At 42.0% G+C, this 19176-nt stretch overlaps 1 protein-coding gene across 9 annotated transcripts in view; it reads right to left on the bottom strand.

Moving 5' to 3' along the window:
• The window catches only part of MICAL2 (microtubule associated monooxygenase, calponin and LIM domain containing 2), an 82604-nt gene extending 66816 nt beyond the window's left edge, over positions 1-15788 (bottom strand). For 8 of the 9 annotated variants that reach the window (XM_059825841.1, XM_059825842.1, XM_059825840.1 and 5 more), the window contains exon 1: positions 15765-15788. The gene's annotated coding sequence lies outside the window, so the exon portion shown is untranslated. Of the gene's footprint in view, positions 1-15335; positions 15363-15764 lie in introns of those variants that run through there. The other variant, XM_059825835.1, reaches the window with a different exon arrangement.
• Between the last annotated feature and the right edge of the window lie 3388 nt (positions 15789-19176).

Genomic DNA, 19176 nt, shown 5'->3' on the forward strand with positions numbered 1-19176 from the left:
AATACACCATGAAAAAAGAACAAATGCATGAACCAGGAAAAAGCAGACTCTCTTAGTCAGCAATCATGGAAATCATGTTGGTTCGTGACACTTTGAGAATAGGGATAATCCAGAAGGATGGGGCAGTGAGATAGGCTATGAACTGACACAGCAACCTGAGACTGCCACAGCCTCTGGCAGTGCCCGAGGAGGTGCCACCACATTTCTTAGGCAGCTGGCAGTCCCCAGCAGGGAGCACAGGGCAAAGGAGGCCATCAGTCTGGGTGCCCTCCTGCTCTCTCCAGCTGGGAGCCACCCTATGCCCAGATACAGCCTGTCCCCTTACTGTGGCCACTCTTGACCCAGAGGGGCTACAGAGCAGAGAAAGGTGACCAGCACTGCTGCTATTCAAACTGAGAACTGCCCAAAGACAGCTGGAGACACCACAAAGTGCCTTGCAGTGAGGGACCAGAGAACAGTGGATACTAAAATAAGACTGTCTTTTGTTTCCCCTCAGGATTTCTGTGAGAAAGCAAATGAATGTTTATGTGGGCTTTTTTAAGCAAAAATATGAAATGGTGGCTAGGCTGAAGCAAATTGCCCAGGATATGTCTTGGGTGAAGAAAAAGATCAGCACCAATGTTAGCTTTCACAGAATACATGCCAAAATCTCTCTGGAGTGTATTTCAGATTGTCCTTCCAAATGCGGATCTCTGGTTATGTCTTCTCTCCAGTACGTTTCCCTCTCATTACTGGGGCTGCAGCAATCACCCAAGAGCTGAACAGCAAGAAGAAACAGTCAGCACGAGGGCTGCAAGTCCCCGAGGGCTCCAGGCCATGATAATTCATTTGGCAGAGTTGCCCTCATCTGTAGACATCAGACTTCCAGATCAGTAACTAGGATCAATCCACTGAAAACACAGACAGTATTGCACTGCCAATCATCAAAGAAGTAAAACATTCTGGGCAATATTTTCACATGTATACACACATGCTTTTAGGAATCAACACATTCCATTGTTATAGTTTTTTTAATGCAAGCTAGCACACAATACTTCCTGCGCCTTATTGGTGTATTAATGTTATCAGTCACACTAAAATCCACGAGAACCACAAATAAGTTAAAGAAAGAGAAAAAGAATCAAAAAACCCCAAAAGCAGTTTTGAGTTGTGCATGATAGGTTCCTTGGTTAGAGTAATGTCAAGTCACCACTGAATATCAGCCACTGAACGACTGCGGAGAACTGTGAAGCCGCACCCAGACAAGTCAGCCAGATGGTGGTGGAAAACCAGAGAATTTAGGTTAAACTCTGCTCCACGGAACATTTACATGAGAAGACAAGAAAGAAAGCAAGCTACCGGGATTGCTTTATATCTGTTTTCTTTTTTTGTCCTTGTAAACTGGACCCATAGTTACCAGAAGAGACATTGCTTCTGAAAGTAGAAACAGTATTTTTGGAAGAAAATGTGCAAGACAATTTCTACCCTCTCTCTCAGCCTTGACTTCCAAAAAAAATGAAGAAAAACAAAGTATAAAATACCCAAATAAAGATTCCAAGAGAGTTACAAAAACATCATCCATTTCTGCTGCAGAAAAATCCTCTCAGTCAAACAACAAAATACATCTTGAAACATTATTTTTGGGAAACCCATCAGAAAGAAAATAACAGTGGGAATAAAATGTTAGGAAGCAGCCCCTTTAAAAAAAACAACCTCTGAGTGCAGAACATCATTAACCAGAAATAGGAGACATGACAAATGCATCACTGTTTTCACAAGGCAAGCTGAGATATAGTCAGAATTAAATTATGATTCATCTTCTCCAACACAGAAAAGTTTACTAGAAAATGTGAAACACCAAAAAAGCACTTCTTAATAGTAATTGTTCCTCACAGAGCCTGGTTCCAAAAGCCTGAAGTTTCAATCCTCTGTGTCAGTCCTGTCAATACTGAAGGTCAGAGGTAGATGCACCTTCTCATATTAAAGTCTTTATGCAACACTGGCCATTTGCTTCTGATCACCTACCAAGCAGAATGACCTACACTTAAATACATAAAAGATGTTATCATCAGGCTCTTCATTAGTCATTCTTTCATTTGGAAAATTTATTTTTCCATATACCTGTACTTTACTGCATGTAAGTGGGCAGACACTGTAGGAACACAGGCACTTCTAAGGTGCCAAGCCAAAGAACAATGTCAATTTTTTCTAAAAAGTTACTTTGCTCACTGTCATCTAGTCCTAACATTCACTTTACTGTATAGAAGATCCAAAATTTCTTAATAAAAGAACACATCTGTAAGAAGCTATGGCCAACATCAACACATACATATCTGAAAGTCAACATTAATAGTGTTTTTAAAAGAACTGAGCATGTGCAAGTACAAAACCATTGCAGGTGTGTTAGACATAGCCAGGAAGTTTTAAGACAGCGTTACTGTTCCATTCCCATATATTAACATGAGGTTACATGTAACAGCTACAGGTGGTTGGGGATCCTGAAATGATGCCATGTGGTGATTACGTGTTGCTTATTTGAGAATGTTTGCAGTACCAGAGTAGATTAAAGGCATCACATTTCTTTCCCTTCCTACAGCTACAGGAACAGAGCTAAAGCTGCTTTGGTGCCCCAACTCTCCGTTTGTAATTTTTAGAGAGAGAAGGGATTAACTGGTTCTGGGTTTGCAGAGCGCCTGGTATGCAAGGTCCTGATTAGAGCTGACTTTGTTAGAGAAAACAACAGTTTAGGAAGGAAAGCGGTTTACAGAAACATCTCGGGTCAATTTGGTTTTGCTTTACAGCAGCCCAGCCTCTGCCAGCCAGCTGGATGCCTGCTGGCCTGTGCCTCAGTGCTGTCGGCCCACCAGGGCCACACTAGGGAGGGCGTGGGGCGGCTGTTCCCTTGCCCCAGTTGCCGTGGGCTGCCCACGCCCCTGCGTGGTCCCCGAGGCTTGAGTCCGCACAGCCTGAGCCCCCCGAGCGCCGTGCTCCTCCCTCACTGTGCCTGCTCTGGGAAGAGCGGGAGCTGGGGAACGGGAACTGTCAGAATACTGAAAGTTTTTACTCAACTTCCAATCAGAAGAAAACCCAAATTCCATTCATCAAATGTGCTTACCTAAAGCAAACCAACTGAACACATGAAGATGTATTTCGTTATTACAGTTCCTTCATACACAGTTCAAACAATTTTAATATCCCCCAGCTTACAGAAACCACGAAGGAAAACAGAGAATTGACCATCAGAAAAAGGATGGAGAGAAAAATTTCTGGATGTAAGCTATTCACAAAGGAAATATTGTTAAGTTCTACACTTTACAAATATGATTTAAAAAAAAGTTTCATTACTGAGCCCAAGACCTTACATTGGCTCAGACTTCTCTACAGTTTTACATAAGCACAGACTTCTCCCTCTCTTCTGCATACAGGTAAAAAGCAATACTTTTATTTCACTGAAATGTGCAACCAGATCTTTATCTACACTCCCGTTATCAAGCTTTAGTTTACCAGGAATAGAGAGTTAGCTAATGCCCAAATACAGTGGATGTATTACTATTGTGATTAAGTACTAACACAACCAGTGCCCCAAGAGCTGTAAACACAAAACAGCATAGGCTTTGTTGCAGCATCTTTCAAAAGTAAGACATCCTTGGAGCTCACTACACAGGGCTCCGAGTGTTCATAAACCCACGAAAACAGCACAGAACTAGCCTTTACTTGCATTGCACTTTCCTAGCCATTTAATTACAGACTGTAGCAACCTGCATTTGGCATCTCGCTCTGCCATTGCCATACTGAGCCTGACTTTTGGCCTAGGCATCAGCACAGAGGTGGCTGGTGTTGGACAGGCAGAGGAGGGCAGATCTGTGTTTGGACCAGACCAAATTCTGACACTGCCTCTATTGCAGCACAGTGATAGATGCTGGTTAGGGACGACCAGCTGAAGGACCCCCACGCAGCATCACTCACCACTCTGCTGCAAAGAAAACCCAAATTGGCAGAAACACCCCTAAAGATCATGTAGTACCTTTCAGCTTTGTAAAGCATTGGGAGCGGGGGAGAGAGAAAAGAAAAAAAGAACTTTGGAGGTACTGTTGAATGCTTTTTGCTCCTCAGCGTTTCTTCCCAGCTGGGACTTGTACTACTTTTTTTAAAGATACGTGAATATTTTTATTTTTTCTCCCCCCCCACACAGTTGCTTGGAACTGCTACTTGGATTGCCAAAGAGAATGAGTAAGTGATAAACTGCATAAAGCAAAGAAAAGCAATGATATTTCCTGAAGTAAAAGCTGAACTATGATGCAGTATTTCCCCTTTGTTTTTTAACTTCAGTTCAAAACTGAAAGTTCTTCAGTCCATGCTGCACCCACAGGCATGTGGTCACAATTGAGTTTCAGGTATTGTGCAGTTATTGCATGGAGAGAAGAAAAGAAGAAAAAAAAAGGCATTCACCAGAAGTTTTGGACAGTTGGCACACCAGGTCCAAATGGATACAATTTGCATAGTTATGAGCTCACCCCCCTCAAAAAAAGAAAAAAGTGAGTCAACATACAAACGAAACCTCAAATGAAATAATCTGGAGAGGAAGAAGTATGGAGCAAGTTTAAAGGGAGTTTATATCAGCTCTGGAAGGAAAATTTTCAAGGAACAGTACTTCCTTTTGCATGCAAGTCACAGTACAGCCAGATACTACTTAAAAGAAAACTCTCAAACCAATAGCTAAAGGAAAAAAAGAAAAAAAGATTAAAAAGCACAGCAGCACAAAAAAAGCTTGTATGCCAGTCAAGAGATTTCCATAATGCATTTCTAGATCAGAAATCCTTGTGAAAGGGAGCCGGGAAGTGACTGCAACAGTCTCAGAATCAGTCCATTTCTTCAAGGTACAACATGGGAGTTTTTACCCCTGCCTTCATTCCTGCCAAGCGCAGATCGCTATGAAATACATGAAGTTCAAATACTCCAGAACCTCCCCTGTATGTAGCACAGATTATTATAGCAAAGGCTTTGAACATCAATGTCTCTTTGGTGGTGTTTCTGGTGCAGCTAGGCAGGATGAGAGGCTGTCAAACCTCATGTTTCTATCAAAGCTAGACTGAGCTTGACTTCATTGAGATTACCAGAAAAAAGTGCAGAAGACAGCACTTCATTGGATTCCTAATATCCAGTGCAGCAACTAATTATGAATCCACTTTTACAGAGCATACTTCTCCAAGGCATCTTGGCAGGCAGTGTACAGCAACACGTGAACAGTTCACCTTAGTATTTTCAGGTCAGACTAGATCCTAAATGGGTCAGTGCAACATCAGGCAGGAAGCACCCTTCCTTTTTAAAAACAGCAGCGGACAGCTTTGCACAGGCCCCTCACAGCTCATCTTCTTGCAGCTGGGGCAGCTGCACTTACTGGATTACTCTTTTTACCTCATGGCAGACCTTTACTGGCAGGGCCACTCCAGAGCAACCATGTCTCATAGTGCACTGGCAGAGGTCTACTAATCATCAGTGGGTTAAAAGGTAGGATTAGCAAATCTGCGTAAGGCATATGCCCAACAGGCAGGGGCAAGGATCTCAACCAAGGACGTTCAGCACAGCCACTGCTAACCTGACTCCACTTCTCTGGACCTACAAAATGCCCGAGCAGGCAGGGGAAGCGCACTGTGCTGGCAGGCGCTACCTTCACAGAGTGAAGCGTCCATCCAGGCTCTGACAGACTGCTGTAAACTTATAGGCACAGATCCTTCATGTGTTAAGAAGCACAATAAATCCAACATGCTTATATTTCCCACACAGAAAACCCAGATTATTAGCAACAGTTACCAACACAATTACCACAGGAGTTCCCAAATGGATTTCTCTACATTCTTGCCTACATCCTATTTTTCTGATTCCTACGAGGTTGCACACCAGTGCATCTCACAGCTTAAAGCTGAAAATTTTACTGCTGGAATTTTAATCAAAAGTGATAGGAACATAATATAGGCTTAGAGGAGAGAAAAACCAGGTAAAGGCAAAAAACTGAATGAGCAACTAAAATACGATTTTGGTGGAAGGAAAAAGAACCTTTGGCCCAAGTCTCACTGCCACTTTGACACTTTCTTAACGAAATTCATTACTTTTTAAGTGACACTGACTAAAACTTTCAAGTCATGAAATCTTGAGTGAAATTTTTAAACATGCTATACAAGCAAAAGGTTCAGCTGTTTCCACCTCCGTGTAGCATTGGCGAGATTATCATTGCACTGTGTCACTGCTGTAAAACAAATCCAGTCATCTACAATTGCACCACAGAGAAGATGGCTCTGCTGAAAACGGGAGGGACTGCATCTGCCAGGGTGTGCCAAGCAAAACTCATCAGCATCATAGCACATGACTAAGCATGTATTTGGATACGTCAATACTCAACCACCAATATGAAAATAAAGGTAATTTCTTCTTATCTCCCCGCTCCCACCAATTTGTAAATATGGGAAAGATAGAACATTGCAAATGAAGTTTAAGAAGCCTTAACAAGAAAAAAACAACACACCACAAGATATGAAACAATTATTCGCACACGACAATGACTGTTAATATTCTATTTAAGATTAAAATGTATCAGGTAAAAAATATTAGAAATTAGAATCCTATTTCTAAAAATAGTACGGTGACTGCAGATACACTTGACAGAGACTACTCATTTTAATATAGGCCTGTAAGGTAAATAAATAATGTAAACATTGCCTTTTCTGCTTAATTCTAATTGTGAGGGGTAATACTTATGTTGTCAATACTAGTTTCTAATGATTGGGTCCACAACAATCAATTAGTTTTTATTTTAAATTCCCCAGACCTGGTAGAAAAGAAAAAAGCTCTCTCTCTTCTGGATATCTTCCCCCAAGAAAGCAGAATAATCATTGAAATCATAATGGAATCATCAGCCAAAAGAAAACACTGTTTGGCTTCACTTCCTCCTCCAAAATTAAAAACCACATTAATTTCAGCCCTGCATCTGGCATAATATCCCAGCAAAATATTAGACAGCAGATGAAATCCATAAGGAAAGTAGAAAATTTGGATTCAAAACATGAGCTGCTTCTCAGTATGACAGGGGTGTATTTTTCTCATTAGAGAAACAGTCATTAAAAATAAATGTAACAAAGGCTTCCAGGAACTCACCAGAAGCACTGTTCACAACCTTACAAAGTCTGTCTGACTTTCCCACCAGGTATCAACAAACTAATGAAATAAGTTTGCTTTCTACTTTGTAGAAGTACCAATAATTCTCTCTCACACAGACATTTCCAATAAACTTTGCACACGGATTAGCATATTGGCTACACTACAGCCGATTAGGCAGGCAGACAAGGAAAGCTTTGCTATTCTTTTCTTGTCTGTATGTTACGTCAGTAGAGCAAATAAAACTGAAAAGTAGTGGTTCAGAGTCTCTTTGCACACGACAACTATTAGAGTGAAAAACCTGTGATATATCCACATCAATACTACTTTCAAATTAAATCCTGTATGCAAATGCACACCTGCTACACTATATATGCCATTCCTTTATTTATCTTTGAAATCAGTAAACTAAAAGTGACACTTAAATAATTACACAGCTATTTTCCAGAAGCCAGTGTTTGTAGTTACATTAGTTTGAGATTTCAAACAAGCCAGATCACCTTAGGAACATGTATCCTATTAAGTTCTGGGTCAGTTATGTCCTGTTGAATGTTCTACTCGTCAAAGAACCCACAAAGCTTTACCTCAAAGGGCAAAAGGTTTCATATTGACATTGCTTTGCAGAACTACCTGCTTTCCCTGACCACACAAGGGATACATACAAATACTCTGTTAGAAAAAGCTGAGGCAAGAAACTCTGTCAAACACAGTGTTAGGTCATTTGTGTATTTTATGGAATGTCAGGTTGAACCTTGGAATTACCTTTGTAAGAGGAATGTGTTGTGAACAACACACAAAAATGTCTCACCTTGCTCTGAAATAGCTACGTAATTCCTTTTGTTCTGTATTAATGCATGGTAAGCATAAAATAAATGGGAGACAAACGTTTTGACTCCGTAACTGAGCTTGAAGGTGCTTCTACATGCAAGTTACTAATAACACCAATCCATTTATTAAGTCAGGTAGTAGCTACATACAGGTTCAGTGGTATATATTTAGATGCATGCTTAAAGAAGGCCTTAAGATACTATCAAGCTTCTGCATTTGTCATGAAAAAGCGTTAGAAACATTGCTGGAGCCCTCTACGTGCATGCATCTGGGAAACAATCACAACTCCTTCCTCAGTAAAAAAGAAAGTGGAGAGAAAGAAAGTAACCCTGCCCTTTGCATTTTTGCATAGGCAAGTGTAAGATAAAGGCCTTGTGCATCTCCTTTCCCACACAAATACACAGAGGAAAACTCCCCCATTGTGGAGTTTCATTCCCAGCTCAGAAGGAAACTCAGACAGAAACCTTCTCCCTGAGCAAGGGGCCAGCATCCCCCCAGGGCTCTTGCCAAGGTCCCGGTGCACAGCACAGCTCCTCCTTCCCATGCCAGCACCTGCTGCTTCACATCTCCCAAAGCCATCTCCCTCGCAGGGCTGCCATCAGCCCCAGGACACCTTAACTCTGCGTCGAGGAATAAAGTGTGCTGAACTGCCTGAGGTCGGCATCCTGCTGAGTCCACCTCCAGGGGAGAAGTGGTGCTCCCGAAGGAATCAAGCCATTCCCCGCTGTATGCTATTCTATATTTATCTATCTTGAAAATTGATATGTGAAGTATTCATCAAAATTACTCCACTGAGGATAATAAAGGCAATTTTTTCCCCACAACATGCACAAAGCAGGTTGGCCTAGAGCACACTAACGCATTTTCCTGTCCGCTTATCTAAGCATCAAAGTTACAAATAAGATGCGGCTGACCTGTAGCGCTGGTTATGTCTTACTGTACCATAGAGAGTAGCTCTGGAGTATATCCTGGGGAGTATTACATTACCCATCACCCCTCTGCTGCAGTTTCAGCTCGGATACCTACTCCCAAATATATACCAGGTACCCAGGACAAGACCCAGCGCTTCATTAAGTATTTGGCACATTGTCTCAAATTACCTTTGACACACAGCGTTATTTATACATCATGGCACGCTGCATGCCTCTGCAACAAGATAGCATCACACAATACTGTATGTCAGGAATGCAGGCAACCGATTTAAACCAATCCCCACTTCAAGACACTTTTACTAGGAAGCAGGTCACAAACTGAGTAATATCCGTTTTACGAACTGAAAAATGTATGCTATTCATTTCCAGGAAATAAAGTCAACCACCCTAATCCTTCTCCCCTCTTGCATACACCCCGAATCAGAACAAGAGAAAGACCGTTTCTTCTATCTTAACAGGTTCCCTGATGGATGTATTTAGTTCTTTGTGCAAGCCTTACTCTTCCTAATGCATTTGCTAGGACACCTAATGTTGACTTGGTGCAAGGGCAGCGTTTCAGCGTGTAATTACAGCAAGAGGAATTTGGTTACATCCATTGAATTCAGTTTTGAATATGTACCAAGAGTTCATATTTATGGAGCTTGTTTCCAAGCCTTAAACATGTGCACATTTCTGATATTCAACCACACTAATGTTCTGAACACAAATACTGTACAGAGGAGTGTCAGCTGTTACTTTTAAAAATCCATAGACAGAAATGGAAGGAATCTACAATCTGCATTCATCTTATGAAGCAAAACTCTGAAATCTGAAAAATGGCTCTCAATATTCTTCTGTCCCTAGAGCTCTGCAATGACTGAAACAATTTTCTGAACTGATAGAAACAGTTGGTTGCACAGGTGGCAACCACAAGAATCCTTAGCACTCAGTGAAAGGGGAAAACCAAACACTGGGCAGAAGGCTAGGAGTTTGGATCTGAAAGAGAACTCATTCACATAAATTATCCAAACCCAAATATCACATTTCATCAGCAGCTCCTTCAGTCCAGCTAGGATGGAAATGAGACCTGGAGAAGTAAGTTCTCTTGTCAGGATGCTCACTCCTTTACGATCTCTAACAGAAGAAAAGCAATGGAGATTCAAGTGTACAGGTACATACTGTGCCAGATCCACAGCTGGGGTGAATGACGGGGACAAGAATATATTAAATAAATAAATAAATAAAATCACCGCTGACTATACACTTACTACCATGTAGTCAAGCCCAAGTACTTCCTGCAATACAAGCCCAGAATTTTCTCCTATTCAGTTCAGATTACTACTTAAAATTATTCCCCAGCTCAGCACGAGGTGACATAGCATAAAGAAAACCCATAATAAACAGCCTGACAGCAAGCATATACAACAGATGATCCTGTACGAAAAGCAGCTGATCTCATGAGCAAGCAAAAACCAAAAACTACCCACTGCCTTCTAAAGTTCATCAATGGTAATGTTTAACAAGAGGGTTTTTTCAGATGGAAAGGGTGTCAGCAGAGAACATTGTATAGCATTACGAATTTCTCCCTTGCTTTTAGCAATTGCCTTCAGAGACTGCAGTTGTTTCTCTAAATCCTTCTGTGCGGATGCTCCCTGCGTGCACAAGTTTAGAGGCCAAGGGTACTGCACCTCCCTAACACCACTAACAGATGGGACTCACCTCAGCCAATAACACAGATTATAGTTATTGCGATATACTCTCATCTGATTACATGCAAAAAAGAATTCCACTATCTGCAAAACCCAAGTCTTCTGGAGGAGAAGGGAAAATGCATCTTCTGCTCCACTTTCTGCTTTGCCTTTTTTTAAAAACTGTTTATAATTTTTTGCTGGACTCGATCATACATGATTTGCACATGACAGACTAGGAAAAAATGTCTTGGAAGATTTAAAAGCCTTCAAATTGGCTTTTGGAGTTGCCTATTCAGGTAAGAAAATGGCAAAACATGTTATCTGAATCAAGCAGTGTTTTGATGTACTCAGCCTTTCAAAAGTAACACTATATAAAAAAAAACCCCAAAACATAAAATATGCAGAAGAGTTAAGATAAGCACTTGAATTACCAAAGACTATTTGAAGTTGATTATAAAACATCCCCACGTATTCCCAACAAAAATTTCACATGGCTTTGGAAATTCTACTTTGATGCATTGCTATGGCAGTTACACAGAAGGATAAACTGTAACACCCCCTTCGGCATTATTGCAGTCTACACAGGCAATAAGCTGCAAGCTTAAAAGGTCTAAGAAGGATTTGTCATGAACTAACGGATCCAAAGAACCTACTCTTTAAGAAGCCAAAACTCCACAACACACACTTACAATGCCAGGCACAGTCACTTTGAAAACTGAATTGGTAAGACCCACTTGGCTGAATGCAGCAAGTGGAGAAACTGCTGGCATTATTTGTCCAGACCAATGCAGAAGAGATGCCAGTGACAAGAACAAAAGTTTAAATCTAATCCACGTATTCCCATCACACAATTCAATAAACCATCTGCCTGAAGGAGTCAGGCCCCAAATACAAAGCTTTTGGAGACCGGTTAACAAAATGTAGCAAAGTATCCAGAAACAGGCAGGTGATCTCTGAACCCATGGGTTGTCTTCAGAATTTTTCCCTCCTCACTAGGTCTTACCATAACAGCTCTAGAAGGAAAAAAGCAAGAAGAAATGAACCCAAGTTCAGACTTTCCTCCTAGTTACATCAGTGTTACTGGGACACTGAAATAAAAATAAGCCGAACTCCAACTTAATATAAGCTAGAGCAGTAGTGTCTACTATAATTTCTGTTGAGGTAGGGTCTACCTTTCCCAACAAGGAACTGGGCTTCTCTTCCCCCCTTCCCTGTGCAGTACATTGCCCAGAAAAATTTACAGGAGATAATAAAACAAAACAAAAAACTCAAAACTAAAACCCCTCACTGAACAACAGTCCAGAGCAGGAAGAGGGGCTGATAGCACACACAGCTCAGATTTAAGCACAAGTCTGGATTTTTTTCCTTTCATGGAACTAAGAGTCTAAATATGACTAAAGATCATTTTGTGTAAGTTTTTACTTGCTTGTAAATGTAACTATGCATAGATGAAAGAGTTATTCTTAGTCATCTTCTCCATGTCAAAAATAAACCCAGCAATTTCCAGAATGTGTCACAATACAATATTAACTATGTATCTGCACGGTCACTGAATCAGCGGACACTTAATAGCCCGAATTTAGAATATCTATATTTTCTGGGAACAGTCTAACGTACCGTGCTGGAATACCCTGAACTACTAATACCACTTCTGAAGGAGTCAATCTGCAGCGTAAACACCTCTAAAACTGGTCCTAATGATGAGCAAAGCAAACAGCATGCCATCCCTTTGCAGTCAGGGTGCCAGACAGAGCAGAGGCTGCGTTTTTCAAATTAATAGACTCCTCACACTGAAAGAGCTTGAAAAGAAAAGGTGCATCAAAGAAACAAATTCACTCACACACAAAATGCACATGCTAAATGTATATTATACCCGTACACATGTATTATACAGATACATGCATGCCGGGCTGCCTGTACAGGCATAGAAAGCAACCCCTCAGCCTTCCTGTAGCTCGTTGACTCTGAACACAACACGCAAGCAAGCTGAGAAAACAGAAGGACCTTACAGGGAGGCAGAACTCAATTTCAGTCATCTGAAATTCTCTTCATTTTAAGAGAATCAAAACAGACCATGCCCCTAAGAAGCAAAGCCTCTTCCACTAGAAAACGGAGTTTTTCTCCTGACACCAAGAGAATCAAACTGAGTGAGACAAAGGACTTCTGAGGAACAGATACATGTTACCAAGGACTCACAACAAATGTTACAGCCACGTGGAAGAGTCCCAATGGGAAATATATAGCATTTGAAAGTTTTCCCTTGAGTTTTCAAGATACTAATTATAAAATACCAGAGCAGTGAGACAGCTGGAGCAGATACAAGGTACGTGCTAAAAGAGGTGAAAGGCTTAAAGCATACTCACGGAGAAACCAGATAGCAATCATCTCTCTTGTTTTATGGTTTTTTACACTTAAAGAACATCTCTAGACAAAAAAACAGGCTCTCTCATCTCCACAAGGAATGGGACATGGACACCAAAGAAGAAAACTCTGCTTCAGAGTATCTTCGGAAAAACAAAACCTCTTCAGATCATACTTACTTCTAGATTCTAGACAAAACTGAAGGAAACCTGAATTCCTCACAAACAGCAGTGCAACCACCACCCTGGTATCGGGGATATTTTACTGCTGTGCATCTTTAGGGCGGCATTAAGGCAAGTAAGAAAAAAAAAAAAAGAAAAAAGAAATTCAGAGTTTCAAACAGAGGCGACATCTCACCTCTGTATACTCTGCTGGTTTGCTAAGAATTCACCTAGTTTTACGGATAGAGCAGGAAAAGTCACGTCACTTGCTGCAGGCCACATGGCAAGAGGAATTTGGATGCAGCAACCTGCAGTTTCCCATTGGAACTTCATTTCTCCACCACACAGTATAAGCTGCATCTCCAATCTCTTTTTCTAGCACTATGAAGAGAACAGCACTAAACCATATCAAGCAGCATTTTATAACCTTTATTTGTCAGGTATCAACTTGACAGGTCTGTTTAACATGAGGGATAATATATGTTTTGCAGCAACAATCTTGAAAAGGAGAACTGAATAAAATGCATGAGTTGAATGCACTGGTACCTGGCTAGTCACCCTCATCATAAAGCAGCCTCCCAGCACACAGCCTGGCGGTATGGAGAATCCAAGACGTTGGAAAAGGACTGAGAATTTCTCAACCCAAGGCTTTAGCTGAAAAAGACCATTATGCCTGTGCTGAAAGTAGGTGTGTCCATTCATACTAGCTGATTTTCGGAATACTGATGTCTTCTGGCATACCTTGCTGGTGACCCCCATCATCCCAGTCTTGTGCTATTGCCACTGTGAGCTCTGCTATCTGCCCAAGGCAGAAGGCAGCAGTGATAAGGAGGAGGCTGGGTGAGATTTAAGTCAGGGGAGTAAAGTGGCTAATTACTGCTTTGGACAGCAAGTAAAATGGTTACACAGATAAATACAGCACTTGTATTTTGAAGAAAACTTGCATTTTTCAAGCAGAGAATTGTAAAATTGTTGTACATTTTTCAAGTTTGTAAAGAAGTGAAACATGACAAAAACTAAAACTGAACTTAAGATTCAGTCTGAGTAAGACTAAGATCAAGGATGTGTTGAATGTTAAGTGAGCAACACAATTTTCATTCTTAAAACTTTACTGACCTCATAATACACAGAGAAAAACTGTATAGTATCTCTAGAGTTAGGAGCAAAAGTTTGCTGATCTTCACTACAGTATTTTAGAAGTGCATTTTTCATATGCATCCTACAGAAAGGACAAAACCGACTGTATTTACATAAATACCCAGATAACTTCAAACTAAATGTACATGGACATACACTTATTTAGAGTGCTTGTTTAAACAATAACAGACATGAATTCCAGTTTGTTTGTTGGATTATCTGTTTTCCACCCATGTAATATAATTAGCAACCAATATAGAGTGGCGAAATGAGGGAAGCAAGATACCCTCTTTTCTCCCAGATCAAGGCACTTCATGAACATCAATTAGATGTTAATATCCCTGGGAGGCAAGTGTGACAAGTCTTATTAAGCCATTTTAAAGATTAGGACACTGAGTCACAGAGAGATTAAGAACTTCCTCAAAACTAACAGCAGAGTCAGAGAGGGGGCAACTACACCCCAGCCGGGCCTGGCGGCACAAGACTGCACCACCTTATTAGAAGGTTTAGAGTATCTGAGGCCAAAAAAAAAAAAAAAAAAAAAAAAAAAAAAGAAGAAAAGAAGTCCACACTCCAATGAAGTTTCCTGGCCATGCCAACACGCCTCTGTTTTGACCTGCAGGGACCATCTTTAGATACAAGAATGCAGTTTGGTTTCCACGCTCAGATCACATTTTGGCTGAAAATACCAGCAAGGTTGCCAGTTGTAAACAGTTTTTAAAGTCGACAGAGACCTCCAGATCTTTTCCGATAAGTTTGAGAGAGAACTTAAAACTTTTTGATACTGGTTCAACCCTATAAGCCTAGGGGCAAATAAATCTACAGTCATCAATCCTCAAGCCAACCCACAGCCAACTATCTGAATTCAAGTCACATGCTGAATTTACACATTAAAAACGCAGTGAGCATGACAAGACAATTACTATCATAGGTTAGGACATACTTCAAAGCACAAAGAAAAACCCAACAGATGCCACATTCAATTAGCCCAAAAGGTGAGCAGAGAATGATGTTACGCTGATTAACACACTCATTAAGACGCGTCCAAACTAATAGCCCACTTCAGTGTCGTAACACATTTGGAAAGCATTTTGCCGCCTTAATCCCAGGGTACTTACGAAGCTAAAGATTGTTTTTGCTTTTCCTGCGTCGCCCTCCGACACAGCGCGAGAGCGCGCCCACGAAGTTACCCCGCGCTGCCGCAAGCGCGCAGGGGCAGCTCAGCCCGCAGCTGTGAAAGCGCCGCGGCGGGCGAAAACCCAAAGCCGCAGAGCGGAGCCCAGCCCGCCGGGCGCAGCCAGCCGCCGCACGCCCCGCCGGGCACCGGCCGCGCGGCCCTCCGCGCTCAGCCGGGCGCCAGCCGCCCGCGCCCTGCCAAGGGGCGGCGCGGCCCCGAGCGCCGCCACCCGCGGAGGGAGAGCCCGGCTCTGGGTGCCCTCACCCGCGGAGGGACGCTCCGGCCCCGGGCGCCGCCGCCCGCGGGGAGTCCCGCTCCCACCGCACCTGCTCCGCCCGCGGCAACGCGCCCCCCCAACCCACGGACCTACCGGTGGCGGCGGCGCCGCTCCGCATGCTGCCCGCGGCTCGGCTCGGCGCGGCTCGGGGCGGGGCCGGCGGACCGGGGCGGGCCGAGGCGGGCCGGCCGCCCCAGTCCCACGCGAGCCGCGGCCGGGCGCCCTTGTGCCTGGAGCAAGGTGCATTTCCCCCGCCGCCCCTAATCGTCGTTGGCTTTTTCCCCACGCCCCCTCGTGGCTTTTCGTGGCCGGCCGTGCCCGGCGCCGCGTGGGGCCCGCACCCCGCTCCGCCCGCAGCCCCGGCGGGAGGCAGGGGCTCACCTGCTGGCGCGGGTCCGGCCCTGAGCGGCGTCCCCCGCTGCTGCTGCTGCCGCTGCCCACGGAGGCACCGACGGGGCGGTGGAGAAGATGGCACCTGTAAATTGGGGAAGCGGGGTGTGTGTCAGCACATCCGGCAGAGCGTGAAAGAGGGAACTCGGAAATGATTTCTCGTGTCTGTTTAGGCTCTGTATTTGAGGAAACTTAAAGGTTGTCATATATTCAGGAGATGTTGAAAGATTTAGGTCAGCAAGCAAATGGAAAACTACTGGAAAGAAAGTTCAAGATTGACAGCTAATGTAACTAACAGCACTTACACTACAACTCCTTGACTCTCATCAACACCACCGCCACCTTGCCAACGGCAGAAGTGAAGTTTTATGAAAAAAGAAAGAACAAAGAAAAACAATTAGGATTCACTTGAACTGCTCCAACAGGGAAGGTAAAGCGTTCCGCAACTAAAGCTCGTATCTACTAACCTAAAGGTTTGATAAAATCCTCAGCAGGCCTACATTTAGGTAACTTAAAACACTCCTACATATTTTGACATGTGCCACACGGACACTATACCTTAGGTGACCTTGAAGAAGGCTGTGGCAGGACCCTAGTCTGCCACGACATGAGCTACCTGACCTTTTCCACACTTGCCTCCTCTGAGCCAAATTTAAAGTTGCTTTGGAAAACATGGAGACAAAACACATGTGAATGTGGCCCTATTTATCCACGCACAGCTGAACGTAACACAATCTCTAATGAGCCAAGCATTTAAGCAACTCTCTAAAATAATTTGTTGACCCCAAGATAAGCATTTTGTTGTGGAAAATACCTCTCATTTGGGTTGAAATTTGTCTTCTAGATTCTTGCATCATGCTTGGCTGAACCCAAGTTTTACTCAATCTTTAACTTTTGAATTGCAGTACATTTATCTGCTTATTTAACTTTGGGAGATTAAATGTACTTTCTCCTCAAAGTGATAAAAGCTAGAATATTGAAATAATGGTGCATACCGTTTCCCTGTTATCTAAACGACTATCTTCTTTAGCCTTGCCTTGAGGAAGGCAAGAACAAGGAATGAGAAAGCACTCTTGGCAATCTTCCAGCAAAAGTGATCTGTACTTAGCAAAGGGAGATGTGTGTATGAAAGAAATTATATATATATTATAAAAATATATATATTAATAATATAAAATATTATAATATATTATATATTATAATATATAATAATGTAAAAATATATATAATATATATAAAAATATATATAAATACATATTAAAAAATATATATATATGACTTGTTCAAAGTCTTACTAGTTTCAGTCCAACACTGAGAGCCATGTGAAAGCAAGATTCCTCCACATAGAACCCAGAAAATAGAAAGTCAAAAAGAATTTAACCCCTCCTGGGAAATATTCCAAAGCTTCCTTCTTTAGGAAAGATGCTTACAGCACTGGCCTCCCATAGATCTCTTCACCTTTACCAGCTGTCCTTTTCCCTCCACTCCTCCTAGAAAAAGTTAGTAAGTCCATAAAAAGATAACCCTCTCCTGCCAAGTCCTTCCAAAATTTTTGTGTGCTCCTTCAGGAAACATGTCAGGGGCTGCATGAAGACCACCAGGGACCTTGCTATTCTAATAACTATAATTAGTATATTTACTGACTGTCCTTAAATATCTGAGCTTTGAAAAGATGGCCAAAAGATGAATGGACAGTTCACACTCACTAATCTGAACTATTATCATAACCACCTTTTAAAATTATGTTTCATTAGATGTTACTTAACCAGAATTAAGAAATTCTTTATTCACAGTCACACCTACTTCTCTCCAAAGAAAAACATATCTAAGATAGTCTAATCACTCTGGGCGAAGATGAACACACTTCAGTCAAGATTAGATTAATAAACACTAATCAAGAACCATGAATTTGGCATTACATGTGGTTCTGTTGGCTACCCTAGCCCACCCTCCCTTACGTGAAGCGTGGGACACACAACCATAAAGGGAAATAGCAACTTCCCTGGGTGCTGCACAGCCTCCCCTTCCAGTGAGACCAAGTTTTTAACCCATTATTTTTAACAGTGCAGCTGCTTTGTAATTTTTTTCTGTTCAGTCCTAGCCTGTTCTCCCCCATTGAAAGGATAGGAAAAAGGAATAGCCCTTATGAAAAGCAATCCAGCCTTATCAACTAGTATAAAGCCATGCCTGCTAACTCCCTGTAGGATGTTCATCCCCTCACTGTGACTGATTATGTAAAGCATTCCTGTTCCTGACGTGTGCAAGCCTATATATTAAAATCCTTGTAAATGTAACACTATCTACATATCCAACACAATAAAAGCCCTTCTTGTGGTATTTAAACAACCTGTCTGATCTTTTCTGATTGATGGTGGATTTCTTCAAAGTTAACTGAACTTTTTTTATACAAAAGAGACAGTCTGATTGTTATGTCGCAGCCTGGGTCTCAGGAGACCATGCTGAACTCCCTCCTCCACCACCCATCTCCTTTATGACTTTGAGAATTCATGCATACGTGGTGCGTATCAGTTCGTGATCTATAGGGTGAAGGTAATAAGACTTCCTTACCTTTTGGGGACTTATGAGGGTGAAACTCTCACATGAAAAACAATCCGGCGCTGAGGGTGAAACCCTTATATGAAGGTAAAACGTTGACATTCTACTACATCACATGAAAGGCCATTATGGGTAGCATAGGTATTTTCCTGCACTTGGTTTGAAGTTTGTAATCATATTAATCTCTGGAGAGAATCAGTAGTTAAATACACATTTTCATATTCTTTTCCTTCAGTAATGCTTTTTGTTTTAAATGAACATATAAAGCCACTAGAGTGGTTCTTTTAGAGGAATTCTGCTTTATAGATAGAGGAAAAGAAAATAGATCTAAGGAAAGGAAGCTGATTTCTTTATGTGGGAGTGTACAATTTTCTGGAGCCTGGAATAGCTGTATTTTCTTACCACATGGGCAGGAAATAGCCCTTCCTACCCAGTCCTGAATATATCAGATAATACCCTTAGCATATAATGGAACTACTCTAGTCTGAGACACCTTCTAAGCAACATTTCTGTTCAAGTTTCTAAACACATTAACAGATTTATACGTGACTATTGAGGA

Source organism: Gavia stellata, chromosome 17 (assembly GCF_030936135.1).
Source record: "Gavia stellata isolate bGavSte3 chromosome 17, bGavSte3.hap2, whole genome shotgun sequence".
NCBI lineage: Eukaryota > Metazoa > Chordata > Aves > Gaviiformes > Gaviidae > Gavia > Gavia stellata.